The sequence below is a fragment of the Pinus tabuliformis genome, chromosome 4_1, assembly GCF_031772625.1.
Source record: "Pinus tabuliformis cultivar Carrire ecotype Pingquan chromosome 4_1, CPIR1, whole genome shotgun sequence".
Classification (NCBI taxonomy): Eukaryota; Viridiplantae; Streptophyta; class Pinopsida; order Pinales; family Pinaceae; genus Pinus; species Pinus tabuliformis.
This window is the reverse complement of record NC_142303.1, coordinates 497792017-497817689: the sequence shown is the minus strand read 5'-3', so window position 1 is coordinate 497817689 and position 25673 is coordinate 497792017. Positions and strand designations below refer to the sequence as shown.

Below are 25673 nucleotides of genomic sequence, written 5' to 3'. Positions count from 1 at the left end.
CATGTTCATGCTCTTCTCGGTCATCTCTCTGACCACCATATCGTTTGCATCATCCTCTGCCTCTCAATCTACTTCTACCTCGACCTCTGTCTCTTGAAATAGAAACCTAAATTTTGAAAGCATCTCTAAAGTGGAATCCTTATTTCTATCTATCCTTGCCTCATGTGATAAAAGTGATCCCATCAACTCATCAACTGTTAATGATGCAAAATCCTTGGCTTTCTCTATGGCTAGTACCACAACATCAAATTTGGTAGACAAAGATCTGAGGACCTTCTCAACCACTGTTTTATCTTTAATTTCCTCACCATATATTTTTAGCTAATTTACGACAATCATGACCTGATTCATGAAAGAATTGATATCCTTTGTCTCCTTCATTTGCAGACTTTCAAAATCTCTCTTAGTATTCTTCGGCTTAACAATATTGACTTTGGCTATACCTTTATAGCTTATCGCCAAATTATCCCATGCTTCCTTTGCTGAAGACGTGATCATAATATTCTAGAAAACTGCTTGGTCCACTCCTTGTTGGATAAGCTGCAATGCTTGTGCATTATTCTTCTTGTCTTTCTTACGTTGTTCCCTCTTTGCATTAGTGAGAGCTCATTCTGTTGCTTCATCCTTCAGTTTTCAAAACCCAAACTAGACATAATCCCAAACGTGATGAGCCTACAATGTGGTCATCATATTAATGGCCCACACATCATAATTCTTCTCTTTAGACGTTGGGAACTGAGGCTGGAAATTTGAGAAAGCCATCTTCCTTCAAAAAAATTTCTTTTAAAAGAAAACTTTAAATTTCTCCTTTCATAAACTTTGCAAAGCTTATTTTTCCCAAAAACACCTTTTCAATAAAACCCTAAGTTTTTGTTTCATATTAAAAAAAAAAAAAAAAAAAACAAACATAAAAAAATTCATTAATTATTTTGTTTTTCATATAAAAAAAAGTCTTTATACATAACCATAAAAGTCTTACTCAACAACCCAAAAAAAAAAAAAACTCACCCCTCGTGACTTTTCAAATATGAACTTTAACACAACCTTTAATAATAACCCATTTAAAAAACTACCCACATGAGCTTTGAAAATCGAAGTACTCCACGTGAGTCATAAAAACTTTGACTTCGAAATCCACACAAGAAGTTCATGCTCCGCGCGAGGTTTCAAATTAAAGCTTTCACCCAGGGGTTAAATTTGACGCCCGTATGCTCGTTTTTTGTGTTTTTACATGTTAAATATTATTAGTTTTCAAATCTACACGTCATCGCTGACTGGCTAATAATTTTTGAAAATGTTATATTGACAGGCGTGTTGAAAATTGACCAGTTTCATTTTTTTATTATTATATATATACACCGCAGTGACGGCAGAGTTTAATAGTTGTTTCAGGTTTCATTGAATTAATGTTGACTAAATAAGAGACCCAGAACGCCTCCTTCCTGCTTTTTCCGTGCTATGTTTATCATGTTGAACAAAAATCCCATATCCCAAACCCCTAAGCGCGATATTAACGTTATACAAATGCGATATTAAGGTCTGTCTCACCTATTTTATTGAAATGAAGGAAAACACAGTTGGTCACGTCAATATAAAATCAGAGTATGAAAAGGCGAGGAGTTGGAACAACCACGAGTTCATGCCCTCGGGGCAGTGTCAGTCCATTAAACCTCTCACTCATATGCAACTCCTCCTATCCATTCATTTTCTCCGAGAGCCTCCAGTTGAAACAGTGCAGCAACTGCGCCATCCCAAACTCTACAACAGGCATTCCCAATTGCTGTCGGGGGCATCCTCTCCTTCCCGCTCCAAATGGAATCCACTCAAAGTTGTGCGCATTTACATCCACCTCTGCCGCCCCAGTTTTTTCCATGAACCTCTCTGGCTCGAAACTTTCGGCATCCTCCCACAACTTTGGATTCCTCCCAATCGCCCAAAGGTTCAGCAGATCGTAAGTGCCACCAGGGATTTGATAGCCCGATACACTGCAATCCTCCAAAGATAAATGGGGAATAGCAATAGGCCTCGGTGGGTGAAGCCTAAGCGTTTCTTTGACCACAGCTTGTAAATAAACGAGAGACGACAGATCAGATTCTTGTATCAAAAAAGTTTCATCAACAAGTCTGAAAGTGTAGCTATGACACTTGAGTTGATTGGTACAACACATTATAGAAATTTTGAGAATTACAAAAATTAAATGAAACTTGTACAAATAAATATTAAAATTCATATGATGGGCAATTTAAAAATAAGACCGTCATTAAAAAATTCTCTGACGGGTAGAGGCACCCGTCAAATTTAACACCTGCTTTCACCTCGATAAAAATAACCCACGTGATTCTGCCTTTTCCTGTAATTAATGCTGGAAGAGGTGGGGGCACCCCGGACCGCATAAAAAATTGTCCAAGTAACCCGATATTTTCGAAAATCATAGTTAAACAAAATTTATGTGGTTTCATGTACTAATTAAGTGTGAAATTGGTGGATTTTTAACCCTTTGACAAATTTGGAACGCAATGTCCTTGGTCCTCTTTTCACTCGCTCTGCAGGCACCACAAATTTTGTGATCTTTCCTCAACTCCGATACCAATTTGTTGGAAAGGCAAAGGATCTTAAACACAAATTCACACATAAAAGTCATGAGCTACGACACTTATATTGATCACACAAAAACTTGATTATTACAATGAACCCTATGAAGGGTATTTAACTTTTTCCAACTAGCGATTCGCCTAAAATATCTTGACATGCAATCACACAACTTGACATGCAACCACACACTATAAGTTTGACTATGAACTATCTCGACTTGAGTCAACACTCAGTTAACTAGCTCTCTAACTTTAGCTAACTCCTCATGTAGGAGTAATTAACTTATTTTAACACGAACAAGAGCAACTGCTACCAGTGGTCTTTGTCGATTTGGAATTTGAGAATATAAATGTTTTGTTTCTTAGATATCTGGAACTTAAGATATTTCATATTGTAAATTATTTTATTATTGTATTTTTCATAATGTAGTTTATGCAATTTTAGGTTTCTATGCCGTTGTGCAAGACTTTTAATGTCTAATAAATCTACAGAGTTGGAACTTGATCAAGTATAAAGATGACCTTTAAATCTAATCCAAGCTTTGTAATTAGAAACTTGGTTTATATCATCCTTAGGAAATACCTGTAGCGCCTTGTGAATCCATTATTTGCGCAGATACATCTAATATGTATATCAAATCTCATGTTGCTAGCGTGTTTGTAAATTATTGCATGTTCATGCAAGGATGAATATGCCTTGTTAATCTAATCATGATGATTCTTATGGAATCATATTCGTCTCTAATTTAATATGAAAGTCTCTCTTGAATAAAAATAAAAAATGGAGCTAGATTAAAGTTACATACCTATGAAATAGATAGATTAAGAAATCACATTTCTTGCTAACTCTTCCACTGTCAATTTTCTATTGTCCTATGGAGGTACTAAAAGTAGTATTGCACAAGTAGATTTTTTTTATGTTTCTGTTCATTTTGAAATAATACTTCACTTTTTAGAGAATCTATGAGTTAGTGTAGGCCAATCACCAATGCTTTCACAAGTTAGTGTACGAATAACATCACAGATAAATGGGAACATAATTTTTATTTTATACATAAGTTATTCATATATAAATTACAAGGAATTTTAAATTTTGTGGCCCACGTAAATGATGTTTAATTTTGTAGATGATGATAAATGGATTTTTTACTATGGCCCACTTAGTGATAACAAAATATGGATAATATGAACTCAGTAGATTTAATTTAAGTAGTGTGAATGATCCAGACTTATGAAGGAACACAACATAACACTTATATAAACATAAATATAGAGATTCAACAGAAATAAAACGTCATTTCATTAACATCAAAGAATTGAAATATGCTTACATACAGAATGGAAATAAACCAGCTCGGGTGATGGTAGCTTGTCTTTGAGAAGATATGTTGTGGATACATGTCTCTGAACTTTGTTACAATGAGGCTCGAAGACCTATTTATTATTGAGAAATAATGGAAAAACCTAAACATCCAAAACTGTAACCCTAGGAGATGAAGCACCAAAATTGTGGGCCCCATTGGGGTAAAGTGGTACATCAACTTCTCAGAGTCATAAATTTGGCATACGATCTATGTTTGACATGTACGATACCTTGTTAGAAATATTTATCTAAGGTCTACAACTTTCGACTGCAAACATCAATTGAAAAGACACATTTTCCCATTTTCAAGAAAATGTCGTTTAGGACCTCAAAATGGCTCCAAAAGTTCAGGACTCGAAAAACTCCCAAAAGTAGTAAATCATTCTCCAATTAAGGAAACTCAAAGAAACAATGGTGGGGTCCAACTGAAATAGGTGGGTGGCCAACAATATCCACTTGGATCAGTCCTCCCCCCTTAGGAAGCAATGGTCCCCATTGCATTGAGTGCCTCCATGAGATGAGGAAACTTCTGTCAAACTTGGTCCCTTGTGTGCCACCTGCCTTGGTGCAGGAGTTGGTCAGCTTTGAGAACACGATACACATGGATCTTCTGTTTATGAGTGATCTTTATCTATGAGTCCATGATCCGATAAATTATGGTTTGTTCCATGCAGTCTGGGTTTAACTTTGTTAGTGTGAGTTGTTTTGTAATGTCTAATGTGTTGAGTAATGGTGGAATATGGCTGAAGGCGGTCCATATTGAACATTGGGTGTAGGCCAAGGAATGGTGGAATGTTGACCTCAAAAGCATATCTCCTGCAACCTTAGTTATGGTCTAAGGCCCATATCAAAGTGGGTGAAGCTTTCAATGGACCCCAACAAGGCGCTCCTTCTGCAAATGTAACCAAAATTTCTCGCCCACATGGAACTTATGTGGGACCCAATGTTGATCAAGACACTGCTTGTACTTTAGAGTTGTTTTATCCAATATGTCATGGACATGCTAGCGGATGTACTGAATGTGCTCAATGAAGTTGTTAGCCCTGTCAACCTCAAACTAGACATGAGTCGAATCTTCCTGAATAGCTACAAATGGTATGGAAATATCAATGGGACATAGTGATTGGAATCTTAGTCCCACCTAAAAGGGATTATGGCTAGTTGAGTTGTGGAGAGCCCTGTTGTAGTTGTGTTGGACATAAGGGCGGTTCTCATCCCATGTGCATGGGTGCTTCGAGTTGTACATGTGCAAGATGTGCATGATCATCCTATTGACGACCTCTGTTTGGCCATCAGTTTGGGGGTGAAAGGTTGTGGACTTAGTGAGCTTGGTATCCAAAAACGACTAGAGGCTTGACCAGAATACACATAGGAATCGACTGTCTCGATTTTACATAATGGATTGTGGGATCCAAAATTTTACCCATACTCATTCAAATAAGAGTTTGGCAGTGGCTTCTACTAAGATACTCTTCTTGCAGGCTATCAGAATGGTCATCTTAGAGAACCTTTCAATGACCATGAAAACAAAGTCATTGCCATGATTGGGAGAAGGAAGGTCTGACATGTAATCTATGGAGATGAATTTCCAGGGCCAGCTATGAGTAGACAAAGGAATATGCATGCCTTTCTTCTTAATTATAGGTTTGTAAATGGTGCAGGTAGTGCAGGATCTGGTGTACTTCCCAACATCCTATGGAAGTTTAGGAAAATAAAAATATTTTTGCAATATTACTACTGTCTTTTCTACCCAAAAATGTCTAGTGACTCCACTGTAGTGTGCCTCCCAAATCATCTTGGCACGCTTGCTTGAAGATACAGAGAGGTGTCCCAGTTGGCATAATAGCACATCCTGGAGGTGGAAGTCTAGAACCTGCTTTCCTTCCAGGATCATCTAGTATTTGGTGTTGAATTCTGGATCCATCCTATAAATATGTGGCCATTACGAAGTCTCGTGTTCATAAGAGTCAAGCAAAGTGGTCAGCTCCATGACTGGTGCTTAGTTGAGGTAGTCTGCAACATTATTGGTGTTGTCGTTCCTGTACTTAATGTTAAAACGGAATTGCTGTAGGTATGTGGAGCACTTCTTAGGGTGATTGTTCTATAACTTTTCTTGCATTTGTATGACTTGCATGGGTCGGTGGCCTGTGTGGATGACCGTTTCGTTCCCCATAATGTAATTCGTCCATTGTCGAAAGCCTATACAATGGAATACATCTCTTTGTAATAGGCGTGATATGTTCAGAATATGCATGAGAGTGTCTCACTGTGATATGCCACTGGATTCCCTTGTTGAGTAAGAATTGCACCAATAGCATAGTCGGAGACATCTGTCTCAATCTCAAATAGTTCTTGTGGGTCCGATAATTTTAGGACTGGTGTAGAGTAGAGGTAATGACTTAACTCATAAAATTCCTTCTATTGGGATTCAGACCAAAAGAAATTTTATTTTGCTTCTCCCTTGGTGACTTCAATCAAAGGCCAAGTGATATGAGAGAAACCCAATATGAACCTACAGTAGTAATTGGAAAAATGCAAAAATATGCAGAGCTCTGTTAGAGTGGTTAGGGCTGGTTAATATTGAATAAATTGTACCTTGGTTGCATCCACATATAAAACTCACTCATCAATGATGTACCCCATATATTGAACCTGGGTCATACCGAAAGTTAATTTCTCCAAACTAGCACACAATATTTGTTGATGTAGGATTTGGAGGACTTGTTGAATATGGTGAAGTTGCTCTTCCCAACTCTAGCTGAAGATTAGGATGTCTTCCAAACACACTAACAGGAATGATTTAGTGAAGGGATGCAACATTTTATCCATCAACCTCATGAAGGTTGTGGGGACAATCATCAACCTGAAAGGCATGACCAACCTTTCAAGAAGGCCCTCCCTCAATTTGAAGGCAATATTCCATATATCAGAGGATTCGATTGGTACCTAGTGATAACTGAACTTCAAGTCAATCTTGCTGAAATATTTGACCCCCTTGAGCCGGTCTAAAAAGTCATCAATCTGTGAGATGGGATACTTATTACAGACATTGATCTTATTCAATGCCCGATAGTCAATACAGAGTCTCCAGGTCTTGTCCTTCTTCTGTACCAACATGATCAGACTCCAATAGGGTGATTAACTTGGCTTGATGTGCCCTATTTGCAACAACTCTTGAATCTACCTCTCGATTTCATCATTCTCCAAAACAAAGCGTCGATAGATCAATCCATTGGGTAGTAATGCGCCTGGGGTCACATCGATGGAGTGCTTGACCTGACAATGTAGGGGTAGCCCTATGGGTAAGGTGAATATGTCCCTGTACTCCTCAATGACCTTGTCCATCTGCTGCTTTCATGCAGAGGAGCCCTTTTTCCCACAATATTCTTCTTGCCCTAAGGGTGAGACATAAGGAAGACAAATTTCTCAGTTTTGGAAATGATCTTACTTCATTTCTTCGCAAAGATCAAAGAGATGACGGTAGGCTGTGCTACCTCCAATATCCTATAAAACGTATTCCCCAAAGTAATAATAAAAATGTGAGTCCTAGACTCATACATAGCACGATGCTTCCACAAGTATGGTTGGCCTAATAATACATAAAAAAATTTGACAGGATCAACATCACATAGTACCTCATGTGTGAAGGGATTGATGTTATAGGAAAGACGACACTACTGACTAATGCAGATATCTTTTCCTTGGTGAAGCCACGCAATGGTGTATGGTTGCAGGTGTGGTGTGGTTAGTAAGCCCAACCGCTTCATTACATTTTCTAAAATGAGGTTATTTTGGCTTTCGCCATCGATAATGAACTGTAGTGGAGAAAATTTCACCCACATCTTTGAGTGGAAGAGTCGCTCCTCCTACTTTGGATCTTTGGTCTCAATATTTTGAGTCTTGGTGGTGGCAATGGTGGCATTGGGACTCACATCAATAATTTTTTTCCCTTTGTTATTCTCCTTGTTAGGTTCTGACTCAGAGTCAAAACATGCATCTGGTTCGGATGGCTTCAGCTCGACCACCAGTGACAGCTTGGCTCGACACTCATGTTAGGAGTGGGGACCTTATGGAACTCACAACATTTTATTGTATCCTTCTTTATCGTCGTGGTATTGTTCTTTTCTTGTGGCTTCAGCAGGTTGTCCTGGGTCACCCCGCCTTGGCTTTGTCCTTTGTTCTGTGGTTTGGGGGCACCTTTCCCCTTCTTTGGATTCACAGATCCAAAGTCTCTCTCCTTCTATTTAAATTTATGCTTGGTCTTGACATTGTATCGATAGGTGGTGCCAAGAGAGAAGATTTATGGGAACTCCATCTTGTCCTGGATGTACTTGTGAAAACAACCACGATACTTGAGTAACAAATGTCGCTCTAAATCCTTGATACCCAACTTCGTGCGAAGGGTGTGAAAATTATTTGTGAACTCTAGCACATCTTGGTCCTTTCCCTAATGAAGCATGGTCCACTTTATGTATTTATCTTCATATCTCCCTGCAGTGTAATATTGTTCCTTGATGGCATCTCAAAAATAATTCCAAGTGGGTTCAACTAAAAACAGTGAGGGCTCCCTCTCATCCTCCTGTTCACATTAGGTTTCCCACCAATCTTCGACATGAGGGTGACTTTGAGGAGTGAAAAAATAATATTTTCCCAATTGGAAAAGTCATGAACTGAAAAATATCCTTCCAACATATTTAACCATATATCTACGATGCCTGCATCTAGATGGCCTTCAAATATGGGAATTTGAAATTTCACTTGTACCTTAAATGGTGTGGCACGTCCAGAGTGGTTGTTGGATGAAGATGCATAGTGTGTGGGTAGCTGTCGAAGGATCTAGGGAAAGTTTTTCATCATTGCATTCCTTTGTTACTTGAGGACTTCTTCAAGTAATATTTTAAAAGGATTTTATGCTCCCACGTCTTTCTTTTCTTTTGCCATTTGAGGCCATTGGGGTTTGTGAGGTTGATCTTGGAAAGGTTCAACCAGTTCGAGCCCAAACTCCTTATACCCAAACCTCGTTGGGGATATGCAAAGAAAAAAAAAAAAAGAACATACTGCTCTAATACTACTGATCCATACTTATGACGGAATGCAACAAAACACATATATAAACATAAACACAAAGTGAAACAGAAAATGCCAGAACGCAGAATAGATATATAAATATTTATTAAAAGATATGAAAAATGACAGATGATGTCTGATTACAATGGGGCTCCTGGCTTAAATACCGCCATGGACACCCTTTGGGAAAGGGCACGATCTTATGATCGTGCCCTTTCATCTAACTAAACCTAAAATTAAACCGTAACCTAAAATAAACTAATTTTTTACATAACATTTCCTTCCTCTCGAAAGAATGCTTTGTCCTCAAAGCATATGTAATGACGGATGTTGTTGAATAATGATTCATTCTCCCAGAAAGCATCTTCTTCGGGTAAGTCCTTCTACTTGATCAGATACTCCAAGATGATCAAAGTCACACACTTTAAAAGATCTTGGATTAATCTCTCAATTCCCGCTTTTTGGAGATGTGGATATCGGTATGGCTTGATGTTGATGGGGTTTGACTCTGTTTTAACTTCTGTTCTACGCTCAATTTCTGTATTAGGCGGCATCTTCATAGGTAGGTCTTGAATCTCTGGTGATTCTTCTCTGGTCATATTTGCAGATAACATTTCTAATTGGTGACATTGTATTGCATAAGCAGGTGCTCTTCTTCGACTCAGCTTCATCATCTGAGATGATGATACAACATGATTTTCTGGTGGTTGGAATCCGTGTAGCTTGTACTTCTGACCTCCCCATTTGAATTTTATAAATTGTACTTGATGGTTGGCAGCATAAGTACCTAAAGTTCGTAGCCATTGGATACCTAAGACTACATCTACTCCTCCTAATGGTACTGTGAAAAATGGAGACTCTAAACTGAAGTCTTGAATCTGCAATTTAACCTTATGGCATTTTCCCACCTTTTCAATCTTCTTACCGTTAGCTATCATCACTTTCATGTTTGGTAAGGGAAATGAAAATATATTGAGTCTCTTTGCCATGGCTGCATCTAAAAAATTGTGTGTGCTTCCAGAGTCGACGAGAACCACTACGTTGTTCTTCTTTATGTGTCCTTTTAACTTTAAAGTCTGAGGTTGTGATATACCTGTCATAGCTGATAATGATACTTGTGGAATACTTCCATCATCTAGTTCTGGTGAAAATTCTGGAGCGTCTTCTGTGTCTTCTACGTCATAATATTCACTGTTTGAATCATTGGTTGCTTCACAATTATATAGGTTCTTTGGTTCTTTTCCTTTAGCACATCTATGTTTGGGGTCCCACTTCTCACCACAATGTTTACATTTACCCTCTTTAATCCTTTGCATTTCCACATTAGATTTTTCATCTTCACGACGATGTGGTGGAACATATCTTGTATTATTTGAGTCCACATACTGGGGTATCCTTCGTCTTGCATAAGCTTTTTCCACTGTTGACCAAAATATTGGTTCGGATTTCTTTTCGGCTGTTTTTGCTTTTCGTCTTGCTTCTTCTATAGATGTAATATCATGCATCTCAAGTTCTGCTTGTAAATGGGTTTTGAGTCCCGAGATGTATGACTGAATTAGACGAGATTCTGATAACCCAGGTACTCGTGTTACTAAGGTTTCCCATTCTTGAGTGTATTCGTCCACACTTCCTTTTTGTCGTAGTTTGATGAGTTTTGAAAAGAACTCTTCTTCCTTTACACCTTGGAATATTTTGAAGAATGCATCTTTAAATTTCCTCCAGCTAATGACATGTGTTGTCTTTTTCCACCACATATACCAGTTATATGCTTCTCCCTCCATTTTCATGGATGCATGTCTGAGCTTTTCGTCATCGTCAGTGATGTCATATATCACAAAGTATTCTTCTGCTTTATTTATCCATGCAACATTGTTTTTTTCGTTTCCATCGAATTTAGATATCTCGACCTTTGCCCTTCGCTGGTATGTTGCCACTGGTTGAGCGAAAAAAGGGTGTTGATTGGTAAAGTTATCCCAGAGTTGCTTGTTTGTAAAGACTGTGTTACTTGCTTCTTGGTGGGGTGTCGCTGATTTTTATGGGGATTCAACCTTGTCATGAGAGTCTATGGACTTAGTTGAATCCGACGAAACGTGTTCTTGATTCTCTTCACCTTCTTTCAGTAGTTGTTCGGGCGTACAATTCGACCTTTTACACATAACTTTTAGCATTGTTAAGACCTCTTTGAAGTTTACTTCTGTTTGGACATGTTGACTTTCCATTTTTATCTCTATTCGATTTGTCGTATCTTCAAGATTTTTTATTTAGTCCGCTTGCTCCCCCAGCTTGCTCTCGACTTCATTTAATCTTTTACTGACCTCGTCGTGGTTGTTATTTATCTTTTGCTCTGCATCCAACAACCTTTTTTGGAAATCCACCATTGTCATTGTCGACATTGTGCGGGTTTGCGGAGGCGTGTATTTATTTGCCAGCTAAAATATTTTTCCTTCCCTTCTTTCTTTTTTTTTTTTTTTTTTTTTCTTATATATTATATATGTGGAGAGTCACGTACACCCCGGAAAGTCACGTCCAATGGAAAAGGAAAAGGTCACGTTTCTTCGTTTTTTTCTTTTTTGAGTTTTTACGGCAGCCACTTCTTTTCGTTTACTGATTCGATGTTCAGAACTCAAATTGCGTCGACTTTCGTTCGCAGATTGTAATCGACCTCTCGACCACACAACAAATCAAACCAGCCGCGCGGCAGTCAATTCGAAGAATTAAATGGACAAGCGAGAATCGACCCGCTCTGATACCAATGAAACAGAAAATGCCAGAACGCAGAATAGATATATAAATATTTATTAAAAGATATGAAAAATGACAGATGATGTCTGATTACAATGGGGCTCCTGGCTTAAATACCGCCATGGACACACTTTGGGAAAGGGCATGATCTTATGATCATGCCCTTTCATATAACTAAACCTAAAATTAAACCGTAACCTAAAATAAACTAATTTTTTACATAACACAAAGATGCATAAAAAATAAAACTTCATTTCATTAACATCAAAGAACTGAAATATGCTTACATAGATAATGGAAATAAACTAGCTCGAGCGATGGTATCTTATCTCTAAGAAGAGATGTGGCGGCTACATGCCTCTTAATTGTGTTACAATGAGGCTCGAAGGCCTATTTATTATTGAGAAACAATGGAAAACCCTAAACATCCAAAAACCTAACCTCAGGAGGTGAAGCACCAAAATTGTGGGCCCCGTTGGGTTAAATTGGTACATCAACTTCTTGGGCTTGTAACTTTGGCATATGATCTTTGTTTGATGTTCATGATACCTCATTATAAATATCTATCTGATGATTACAACTTTCGAATACAAACTTCATTCAAACACTCATATTTTCCCATTTTCTAGAAAAAATGTCGTTTAGGGCCTCAAAATGACTATTCATCAACTTTCGACTACAAAAATCATTCAAACACTCATATTTTCCCATTTCCCAGAGAAAACATCGTTCAGGGCCTCAAAACAACTTAGAAAGTTTAAGGCCTCAAAAACTGCCAAAAATAGCAAATTGTGTTGCATTAAAGAAAATAAAAGAAATAATGGTGGGAATCCAAGTGGAATAGGCGGGTGCCCACCAATATCCACCTGGATGAGTGAACAATCGTAAATTTCTCATACTTTAACCACTATCCTGTAAAAAATAGAGCACCTTGGCTAACATATAAGGTCACTATTATAGTTGTTGTTGATGGGCTTCCATCTTGTGTGACCTCCTAGAATCTTAGGATTGAGGTTAGGAAAGCAAGCTACCCAACAATCTATTGTGCAACCTATATCAATTGAATCATAATCTGCAATCGAAACCTTCGTATACAAATTCCATTCAACCCTATTAAAGTGATGTCATCATTTCGTCACATATTCAAAGAATTGCATTGCAGATTTTAACAGTTATAACTTCTACACAATAATTGAGATTTAGTTGATTAGTAATTTCCAATAGTGTTAAGAAAACACTGACGTGGGGAAACAACAAACACTAGGTTAATTTTGTTATGAGATTGATGCTTGCTACCATATAATTCAATAGGGGCATTGTCTTTCAACATGGAAAAAAAAGAAGAAAAAATAGTGGAAATTTACCACAAAAATAAGAAAGCCATGAAAAAAACCATGGCATCTTCTACATTATTCAATATCAAATTAGAGGAATTGCCTATGTGCTAAAATGATGGAAATATAGGTTATACAGGTCATTTGCAATGCTCCAGGGAAGTGTAATGCAATAATTTTTGTAGACCAATACAGTAAGTTGGCATTTAATGTATGTGAAGGAAACAAGAGAGTTGAGCTTAAAATCCACACAAATCCAAGCTAGAGAGAAAATAAGGAAGCCCATTTGTGATTAACAATAAAGAACATAATGAAATTAAATAATTAGAGACAAGAATAAATTTTTGCGTTGTTTCAAATAATATAACTTATTCCAATTCATGAAATACAAGCATATGTCGATGGAACCAAGGCCTTGGGTGAAAACTTGTTAACATGTTCCACTAGAGGATTAGAAACATTAATTCATGGTCACAACACTCTACGAACTTGTGGGCCTTGATTGGGCACCATTGCTTTCCCAACATCTTTAGCATAATCCTAAGTAGTAGCAACGAAGGACACTATAAGTATCTATTTCCACCAACTAATCAATGGATGTAGATAGTCTAAAGTAGGCCAACAATTAAAAAAAAAAACTTGAATAATTCAAGGCTTGTATCACATTATTGACTTTCTAAAATTATTTCTAAAATGTTAAATTTAAGTTAGAGTTAAATTTTGTTGAAATACAAGGTAGCTATGGTCGACATTTTTCATCAAAGCATGGACAAGAAATTACTTATTGATCATCTACAAGTCATCTCTATCACTCCTTCAAGTTAGCTTCTAGGCAGAAATCATGTTAGCTTACTAGGGATAATTAGGCCTCACACTACACCTATGAGTTGAGAACCATTGATCCTCATTTCGACCAATCAAGCAAGCAAAGAATTTGGTTTGCAATCTGTTGACGGCATTGGACCTGCTAACAAAGGGTATCTCCCTGATGTGAAGCACCAACTAGACCTCACACTGTTTCGTGTGGGAGTCCCATCTGGTATCAAGGTTCGATTTCCATGTACTTAGAGATATCCCTTGGCTCTAGTTGTCAACACATGAGAGTGTTACACTGGTATCTTCAAACAACAAGGTACCTGTGCCTAGTGAGTGTGTAATGTAACTGTGTCAAGGTTCTCTTACTGCAAACGGGGGAGAGTAAAGTGAGCCTCTAAATGAGAGGTAGTAGTACCACCTAGGAAGAGATACATGCAAACCAGAAAGGGTTTTTCCAGCATCTAGTGGAATAGTCCATAGCATATGTGGAAATCATTAAAACGAGATGAAGTGGAAAACACATACACCACCCAGTGGATTAGTCCACATGGATGTCATGGTCATTATAACTAGAAAACAAAGATAGTATGTCAAGTATCTCGTGAAGTAGTCCACAAGGATGTGAAACAATGATAACTAATACACAAAGGTGGTCGGTCTAGTATCTCACGGAGTGGTCCACAGGGATGAGACAACGGTGATAAGAAATAAAACACATCTTAAACAATGTAAGTACTAAAATAACCAAATTAGTTGAACTATCTTAGCACAGGTTAAGAAAACATGCATTAAAAATGTTTAAATAGTATTCTTACAAACATCTACAAAATATGCATGAAAATGCACTGGCCTTAACATGCTTCTGAATTAAGCAAAAGTCCCAAGACAAATTTGTACACAGGACATCAGTAGTCCCAGTAGTGGGAAATTGGAACCACTACTCGCTCCTCAAAGAATAAACTACAAATTATCAAGGATATGTGGGAGGAGCCAAGGTGAAAAGTATTTTTCTCATACAATGAGGGGATATATATAACCAAGGGTGATGCTTGGCCCTTGTGACTCTTGGACTTGCCTCACGACTGGTCAACTTCCTATGATTATTCATCTCAAATGACTCTTCAACTTCGTATGTTCATCCATTGGACTTTCACTTTACATTACATTCTATTACAACAGGTATGGCCCATACTAGTGATGTGGACGAGACAACTCGACGTGACACTACTGACATGTACTGGCTGACTATGTTATCCATGTGAAGCTACTGTGCTATTGAGTGATATATGTGTTCTTTGACATGCCTTTTCTTCTCTTCTCCATGGCTTGATGTTACGGGGTCTTCAATGGTCTTGGCCATGCAAGATGGTTCCATGCATGTGTTCCTTTCGCTTTCTAATTGATGTGCTTTATTCTTTCATCCAACTATAAGTAAGTCTTCTAGCATGTGTCCTCCTTCTTCATCCCATTCATTGTCTCCCGATGTCCCATCAATGTACATGTTCCTACAGTTCGCTCATGACATGAGGAAATTAAATCCAAAACCTCCTAATCTAGCGTGATGCATTGTTTTCATGTTCGAGTGATAGGGAGGGAGGACACATCACTAAGACAGTGCATAACACAACTCAGGCTAGGATGAGGCACTTTGGGAACAATCTTCACTATCATGGAAAACTACGCAGTGGTCAGTGAGAGGAGGAATTGCGTACTGAACACCACCAATGGTAGCTACAAGGTGGGACCCTGGTGGGTAGTTTTGCGGAGTTTATGGAGGGAGGAGACATAGTTGTAGAGGACCAACTGGGTAGTTTTGCGTAGTTCTAGGGAAGAAGACAGGTCAGAGTAGTACGATAGTTCTGTATAATTTCCAGAGGGAAGACATAGTAGGGCAGCAAAGGAATAGCTGGGCAATTTTGTGCAGTTGTGGAGAGCAGGGAGTCCTAGCTAAGGGAGGTCACTAAGAGGACATCTCTGTGCAATTTGTGAGAGCGATGTAGGCCTGGTTGTGAAATGCTTGGTTCTAGCATAAAGGAAGGAGGCTTCATGACTGTTCTTGTGGAATGTGTAGTTCATATGAGGCATGGAGGCAGTTTTTGCGTAGTTCTAGGGAGGAAAACAAGTTTCTCACCTTTGGGATTGCGTAGTGGAACTGACCTGGAGGATAACCTCAAGCACTGCACAGTTCTAGGCACCAGAACAGGGTCACTGAGGGCTGAGATTTCCTAGTGCAGCTCATCCTGGGCTTGATGGAAAAGAGTTGTCCAGTTGGAAAGATCTTTAGGAAAATGGATAAGTGTGGGGAGAAAGTGAACTTGTGCAGACTTAACATTGTGATCAAACACTTAGCATACTTCAACGTCATGACAACATAGACCACCATGAAAGAAAGACAAAACATGCCCCCTTTGAGATGGTCGTAAAGCTGAGAGTGACAAGCGCAACACTTGTGATGTGTGACAGTTCTTACAACATTGTGTGTGTACGACGGATGTCCATAGAGCAAAGACAATCCAAACACACAAAAGCAAACCTCCAAAATCACCAAAACAAAACCACAAGCATGAAAAATCAATCAACATGCCAAAGATGACAACTGGTCCAACAAGCGAACAGGAGCAAGACATGTAGAGGAAACACATGGAATGACTATCAGTGCTTGTAACCATGCATGTCATTGAAGAAAAAATGATATGATGATGATCAACAGTCGTTCAAGCTACACTAAGAGATGTATTTCAAAAATATGTGTTTATGTTACCATACCTACCCTCCAAAGGGTTATGCATCCGACGGAGTCTTCGTACGGTCCTGATCTTCTATCATAACTTAGGTTCCTTGGTATTTCTCTTCAAATCCTTGAGATTCATTTAGCACATCATCATTCCTTGTGGTCACTGAGAGATACATTTGCACAGTTTCAATAGGTAGTGACTGCTACCGGGATGAGGTCTTAGGAGGACACCTTTGTGCAATTTATGGATGCAAGGCAGACTGGATAGCTGAGGGACAACACTGCATAGTTTTGGGATGCAAGACACTATTGCAAGATGAGGTCCTGGGAGGACACCTCTGCATAGTTTTTGGATGCAAGGTAGATTGGGTAGCTGAGGGACAACACTGTGCATTTTCTAGCAACAGTGGGTTCTGGGTGAGGCAAGGACACTGGAGGAAACCACTGCAAAGATTTCGATGCCAACGGAGGCTAGGGTCTCTATGCATTTCGTAGTTCCAGTAGGCAAGGGAAAAATATTGAGGGTTGCGGATACGAAAGTGAGTAGTTCAGGAATGTTGGATGAGGTTAGGTTGCTTGGGGAACTCTAGAATTTGGCTAAGTGTGGGATTAGTGAAACTGATGTGAACAATGATTGGACTTGACTACGATCACACACTTGAAAACTTAGTGACACAACAGAGACCATCCAAAACATATGAAAACATACTTCTCTTAATACAACAACCTTTGTGAAGAGAGTGCATGTAGTGAGTGTGAGAAATGTCTATGTGATGATAACAACTCATACGCACAAATATTTCCCCTTGAAGAAGAACAACCTTTCCTTTGCATGACAAGCAATAATCCCCATGCCCAAAGATGACACATGTTGTATAAGATAAAGTGTGAATGACTCTTAAGATCAAAGAGGGGAGCTTGAGATCATCACCTTACTGATAAGCGACTAAGGAATAATTGATCATAGGATCCACGGTAGGCTCTGAAATTTGAGTATAGACCAAAATTTTGGAGGGTGTTGTAGCCGCTACAACACTTGGCGGCACACTAGTTGAATTTAAAATTCACTGTCTTGGTTTATTTTAGCTCAAGGCCTTGGTCCATCAGAGAGTATTGATTCATCATGCAGATTACTTTGGCTTCCCCACTTACCCCATGGGTAGACATGGTTTCTTGTGTGCCTTTGTAGTTGAACATGACATATGATTAAGATAGATCGCAGTGTTTCGAATTGGGTTTCCCCTTAGCTTCTAGTATCTAGAATATTTCCATATTGACATCAATGACAACCTAGGTCAACAATCTCTCTCTTTGTTATTGATGGCAATATTCTACTTCTCTCCCCCTTTGACATCAATGGGAAAGGAGTGCTCTGGGACTCCCCCTATCAAACTGCTTCCGTTCTTCATGAATGGTAGATCTTCATGGGTCTGTGGCTCCCCCTCTCATAGTGCTTTTCTTCTTTTTACTCAAGATAGAAGGATTGATGCTTTATCATCAATTTGCACATTATTACCTCTTCATGTCTGAGAACCTCTTTATCATGGCTTCAACAATGCTTAAGGATGCTCTACTTCAATGCTTACAATCAGATTTCAAATAGCTATACACCAAGTGTCTAAGTCCACGCTTTTATGCTTCAATTCATATTGCTATCTCCACAGGCAAAATTGAGAGACCTTCATAGTCCGAATCTAGAGAAAAATTCCACTAAGATTGTCTTTCCTGCCATCTTTCTACAGATTTGAGTTTCTTAATGTCTTTCTGCTTCTCTTTAAACCACTGCCATCCAGTGTTCAACATCATTTCATTTGGGTGAAATGGTGAGAGGTTGTGCCTTACTGTTGCTATATTTTCTCAGTGAGGTTGTGCCTTTTGCCATGTCATTTCCCTAGCATATTCAGATATCTAGTCTATGCCTGTATTTTAGATCCAATTATTGATTTTCATCTTCATGCAATGCTTAAGTTTTGTTATATGTTTCTAGCTTCTCTTACTTCAATCTTCATTCCAGATGTATCTATCTGTTTGAAGATTGCCTCTATTAGTGTTCAGAATTTATCTATTCTCTCATTAAATCCCTGCGTTAAGACATAAACTTCTGTGATAACAACACCATAGTTTTTTGTCCTATTTTCTCTAGCATTAGATGACTTTCTCTGTTGCTTCAAATACTACTTAGCGATTAAGTAGAAAGCATATTTAACAACAGTCCAAAGAATGGTTACAGGATCATATTCTTCAATGGAGTACCCCTGAGAAATGATCTTTATCAAAGAATGACTGTTAATATAGTTCAGCAAGAATTTCATAAGGACCCTTTCACTAATAGCTTTAGCAATAATGATCAAGAATCATAGGCTCCCCCTAACTATATGCATCATCTCTTTTGGAAGTCTTCTCATAAAATTCTTAGATTGTCAAAATTCAGGCCAATGACATATGTTGTTGGCTGGAGAGCTCAAGGGACTTTCAGACTGTATTTGCTTCCTTCTCCATACTTGTGTAACTTTCTTATTTAGCATGGTTCTAGCTTGCGTAAGAGCCCAAGTTAAGTTACAATCACGTGCCATATGACCAATGTTATGACACTTGAAGCATTCTACATTTTTCATGAATAAGAATTCATGATTTCTTCCTGCAAAATTGTTTCTTGGAGATTGTTGGGGACTATAATATCTATCTTTATGATATGCTTTACAGTCCTATGCCATGTGACCAAAGTTTGTACAAGAATAACAATAACCAAAAATTGAACTTTGGTACCTAGGAGATGGAGGTTTCCTTGATGTACTTCTGAAGCCTTTCTACCTTGAGATTCTTTGATGATAACCATTGCCTCTTGCCTCTTTGGCATCATCTATATTTCTTCTTGGTGCTAGATTTCTTCTTGGAGCAGGATATCTTCTATTGTAGTCGTGATTTTTCTCCTTGCCTTTACTGGAGCTTGGAGCATCACCATTTATTTTTGGCTTCTTCACATCTCTTTTGTTTAAATAATTTTCATTCTTGTTTGAGGATTCACCTACATATCCAAGACCTGATTTATCAAATGGGAATCTGTGATAGCTGAGCATGTCATCCAAGGCTTGAGAGCTCTTCAAGATTTTGTTCATCTCTTCAACCTTTCTTCTGAGGAAGAAAATCTCTTCTTCCAATATTTCACACTCATTATTCTTCTCGGCAAGTTGTTTCTCAGTTTCTTCCTTGCTACGAGTAGCTTCATCTGCTACTATTTTAAGGGAGATGATATCTGACTTCATTTTGAAGATTTTTTCATCCTTTGCTTTAAGTTGACATATCATGGTGTTTCTTTCCTTTCCTGCTTCATCAACCTATCCTTCTATGACTTCCAATGCTTCCATAGTCTTTTTAGCTCCTTGTGCTTGTTTCCTTGCTTCTTGTAGTTGAGACTTGAGAGAGGAGACCTCTACCTTGTACTGACCAATCACTTCTTCAAGTTTGTTCAAGCTCTTATTCCTTTGTTCAAGTTGACTTGACAAGGTATCTTTCTACTTCTTTGCTTTATTCAGTTGATTTGTCATGGATATGACTTCTTCATGATGCTTCCTTTTGCTTTGATGAAATTCCTTCTTCAGCTTGGCAAGCTCTTCATCCCTTTCTTGTACTTGAAGCCTGATGAGATCAACTTTCTAGAGCTATCTTATTAAGTTTCTCATTTTCCTTTCTAAAATTGCTAATATCTTGCATGGCAGTGATAAGTTGAGGAAGGAGTTCTTCCACAAAATCTTTTTCATTCTCTTCATCTTCTATGTCTATTTTAGCCTTGATGTCATTATTCTCATGTTCAGCTTCTATGATGGGTTCTGGATTTCCTTCTAGATTTCCATCATCTTCTTGATTGATGGTCATGGTCAATGCTCCTTTTGAGTGAAGATCATGAAGTTTGTCCCATATGCCCTTTGATGATGAATCTTTTCCTAGATTGTTCTTTACAGACTCAGATAGCCAATTCAAGATTGCCTTTACTGCTTTTGCATTGTACTCCTTGGATTCTCTATCGATCCTGCTATCATCATTCACTAATTTCCAAATTTCAATGCCTTGAGTTTGTAAGAAATTTCTCATTCTTTCTTCCCATATATTAAAGTTCCCATTAAGCCTTGGAGCCTCCTCAAATTGATTGTCTTCTATTTTAGTAGTAGAGGGAGACACATCCTTAGGAGGATTGGAGACTTTCTTCCTTGACTTCGCCATTTTTGTTCTAAAGGTCAACCTCCAAGCTGTTAAGCTTTGAATGAAGGTATCGTCTCGGATACCAACTGTTGGAAATTCTAAGAGGGGGGCTGAATCAGTATTTCATTTTCCGACTGTTGTTTTACCAGTTAAAAAATATATATTCAGTACACTAGATGAACAACAAGAATAAATGCTTCTATTAATATAAACTATGCAGTAAAATAGATACATTATATAGATGGTTGCAATCAGTTGCCAAGCACCAACTTTGACTTTGGTGAGGCTCCAACCTCCAGAGCTCCAACTCTATTTCACCAAGGTACTAATCTTGGACAGAGGAGCACCAACTCCCAAGGACTTCAATCCTTTCATTTCCTGAGACACCAGTCCCAAGGACACCTATCCTTCCTACTTCTGAGGCATCAATCCCAAGGACTCCAATCCTTCTTAATTCTGAGGCATTAGCCCCAAGGGTTCTGACCCAATCTTGTCAAAGCACATATGATAGTAATGTTCTGCTCCCAGAACTCTTCTATACTAAGTTTTGTCTATTTATAGCTTCACTATAGTCTCTCTGCTACAAAATCAATGACAAAAAGTATTCTTATGAAAAAGTCTTTACAACTCTGCACACTGCACACACATAGTCTCCAATAGCTTTCATGCTCTCTGATAATGTCTTCACACAGCTTTAGTCAGTCTATTGTTAATTGCACTAACCTCTGTATAAAAAAGAACTTCTTGTTCAAGATTATGTTCTCTGTTCGCTATTTCTCCCCTTCAACTATCTGCTGTCCTGTTGGCCCTTTGACCCTCTTTCTGTTCTGCTGGATCCTCTCACTGCCTCCGTCTCCTCTAGCTTATTTTCAACAGCATTTAACAACCTTCAACAACATTCGACCACATATTATTCTCTATTTTTCCTCCTTCTATTTGTTCCCCATGCCTCTGTTTTTTTCCCAGTTTCCTCTCTTCACTGGCCCTTTAGCTTCCTCCTTAGTCTCTATGGTTTCCTCTGTCTCTTCATGCTCACCAGCACTCCTGAGACATGTTGATTCAACGGTGAGGACCGAATCATGCATAGAGAACACATATTCAAAAGATTGTAACAGTGCTCTCCTTTTTTTTTAATGATGGCAGGCATACACAGAGTCAGCATAGTTTAACAGACAACCACATCCCAATCGCAATTGCAATCGGCTTGATTCAACCTCTTGAACTATTGTTCAGGCCTCTTGAAATATTCAGAGTGTTTTTGTATAGACTTTTTGCGTCAAAGGCCCGCGCATGACAAATATCAAAGAGATTTTTTTTATTTTTATTTTCAAGTTCACAAGTCGTGAACTGCTATTTCTTCGTGATATAGATGCTCGAGATCAATCCACTAAATGAAGTGTCTCAGCTCATCTATATATATATATATATATATATATATATATATATATATATATACATATATATGACTTTTGCAAATCACCAAAGGACACGTTCCTTAGGTGGAGGGGCTGACTTATGAGTTTTCCTCATTTAAAATATATAACTTGGAGAGTCTTCAATTGTAGACTTATGCTCACGGAACCCATATAAATAAACATGGTATATCCATATGGCAGTCCCACATGCCACGTCATCCTTTCATCTCAATTGCCACTTTCGGAGGTTCTTCTACAAGTCGAGCCTAAAGCATTGCCTATGGTCGATGGCCGATACCAGATGCGATATTACATTAAACTGTTTATAATAGGTTTGTCGGGTCCACAGTTCTATCACAATCGGCGTTTTCATGTGGCAAAGCTTTATGGCTTGCAGTATAGTGACGGACGCGACATTACAATAGGCACGATATAATAGGATCATTGGGTCCGTAATTGTATATCGCAATTGGAGGTTTTAATGTGGCAGGGCCTTTACCACTCGCGATACATAATCCCGACATGGCAGACACAATATTAAATTGCAACATATTGCAATCGTCCCATGGGTCCGCATATATATTATCGCAATCGGAGGGTTTTGGGGGTGACAACCCCTTTGAACTTTGCGATATATATATTGCTCTACTACTTTAACTTTGTTTATATGTTCCTTCGCTTATGCTCCGCTTATACACCTTACTCTTGGCATATGTGATAGCTCTACTCCTTCGATAGTACTTCCTTTGGCATTGTTGCTCCGATGGCTATTAATGCATATATAGATCTCTTTTGGCCTCCGATAGCTCCCAATTGTGTAATCTGCTTCCTTTGATGGCTCTGTTTTGGCATATATATATGTTATGTATATACCGCTCCTCCATTTGCTCTGTTTTCTCTGTTTACTCCTCTTCCTTGGCATATGTATAACATATATGTATGCTCTATTCTACTTGCTCTCTTTGCTCCTGTAGCTCCTCTGGCTTGGCAATGTCTTTCAAAGACCTCCTTGCATATAGGAATGCCTCTCTTGCTCTAATATCTTGTGATATGCTTTAAGCTACCTCCTTTGGTAGCTCCTCTTGCTTATGGCTTGGCCATCTCGATGACCTTGCTCCTGTCTCTCCATGGATCTACTCAGGTTCGCCTTGGCTTCTAGTATCTATAATATTGCCATATTGACATCAATGACAACCTAGGTCAACATTAAGATACTAGTTATAAAAGAATTCTCCTTATGTCTTGTTGGCAACTTAATTTGCCTCCTTGATCTCCTGAGTGGTGGAGTGGCTTCAAACCTATTTTGATCATCACTTGGTGGGCATGTCTTGGCAACTGCATCTGTACTGTCCAGTTCATTTTTCTATTGTTGTTGCTTCTCATGGTTGTCTCCTCTTTCATCACTCCCTTCTTCCATCAGCAAAGGCATGTGTCACTCTTCATTGGCACTCTCATGGTTTCCATCATTACACTGCTCATGAAATACTACATATCTACTTGCAAAGACTTTATGCTTAGAGGGATTAAATAATTTAGCTTTAAAATTTGTACAATACCAAAAAAAAATCATTTAATGGCCTTTGAATCCACTTTCTTCCTATCCTCCTCTGGAACATGAGCAAAGGCTTTGGAGCCAAAAACTCTTAAATGACTAATAACATGCTTAAAACCTAGTAAAGCTTCAAAAGGAGTTTTAAAATCAAGACTTTTTGTTGGACTCCTTTTTTTCAAATGCACTGCAATATTTATTGATTCAACCGAAAATCCATTAGATAGATTCTTATGTTTTAGCATGCTACAAGGACACTCCATAAGGGTTCTGTTTTTCCTCTCTACAACCCCATTCTGTTGAGGAGTGTGGGGTACTTTGAACTGCTACAGTATCCCATGGTCTTTACAGTATTTGATGAAGCCAACCTTCTTGTATTCTCCCCCTTGGTCCGAGCGGAGAATCATGATGAATTTTCATGTCTACTTCTCAATCATGCTTATGAACTCTTTAAAGTATTCAAAAGTATCACTCTTTTTCCTTAGAAAATATACCCAAGTGAATCTTGTACAACCATGAACAAATAGTAAGAAATAATAGGCACCTCCAAATGACCTTGTCTGCATTGGCCCACATAAATCATTGTTCACTAGCTCTAGTATATCTCTCTTCTTTTTATCTACATTTATAGGAAACTCATCTTTGTGCGATTCCCAAGAGCACATGCTTCACAATCAACATGAACATTCTTTAAAATAGGTAGAACATTGACCATACCTCATTTTTGAAATAGTAAAAGGTCATTGAAATTAATATGGTCGAATCTTTGATGCCATAAATCATCTGCAGTCATAGCTAATGATGTCAATGCTTGGTGTGGCGCACTTCTCATATTCAACTTGCACATACCTCCCACATGAACACCTGATGCAATTAGCTTCATATGATCCAGTAGACCTTTAATAACAAAATAAGATTTTAAAAACCCTACCTTAAGGTTCTGATTTGTTATCATAGAAACATAGATCAGATTCTTTTTTATTTCCGGTACATAGATTACATTTTGAATATGCCTAATATTTCCATTGGGCAAAACGACGGGAACATTAACATATCCTTTTATTTGGTACCCTCTGTCATCACCAAGATCAACGTTTACTCCACTGCTGGTCTCTTTAAAATTTTCAAACCAATGCTTGTTTCCTGTCATGTGGGTGGAAGCTCATTAGTCCATAAACTAAGTTTCTTCTTCATCATCCTTAGCATAAAATGCAGAATCATATACAAACATTTTGATATTCTGATTCTATTCTTCATCAGCAAAATGACGTGCATGCTTCTTGTGTCTCTCTTCACCTTCATCAAACTTCTTCTTCTAGCAATATTTAGCTATGTAGCCAACTCTACTACAATAAAAACATTTGGGTCATGAATCACTTCTGTTTGAGGGCATATCTTGAGGTGATTTTCTATGTGGTGTACTTTCGCCTTTTTGTCTTGCATTTTCCTTTGCTCTGAAGGGCTCCTTTTTTGCCATTAGAGCAAGATCTGAACTCTAGGGTATCAAGGTCATCCGCCTTTCCTCCTTTTGCATTAGGATCCCTGCCAATTCTTCAAACTTGGCAGCGTTCTCTCTCGCATTCAAGCCAATGATAAAATTTTGATAGTTGTCAGTCATACCATTCATGGTAATGGTGACAAAATCAATGTCTGCATTGTTTCGTCAATGTTGCCTAGCTTATTTTTGAGCTCCTTGATATGGGAGATGAATGTCATTACTGATTCATTCTCTTCCATTTTAATGGAGATAACATTGCTCTTTAGAAACAACAAGTGATTTGTATTCTTTATCTTGTACAAGTCTTTGAGAGTTGTCCAGATGTCTATTGCAGATTTGCATTCTCGGATATGAGGAATAATGCAAT

At 38.3% G+C, this 25673-nt stretch overlaps 1 pseudogene; it reads right to left on the bottom strand.

The window, feature by feature from the left end:
- Nucleotides 1-1693: 1693 nt before the first annotated feature.
- On the bottom strand, nt 1694-2167 carry LOC149176698 (cytochrome P450 71AU50 pseudogene; annotated as a pseudogene).
- Nucleotides 2168-25673: the final 23506 nt, after the last annotated feature.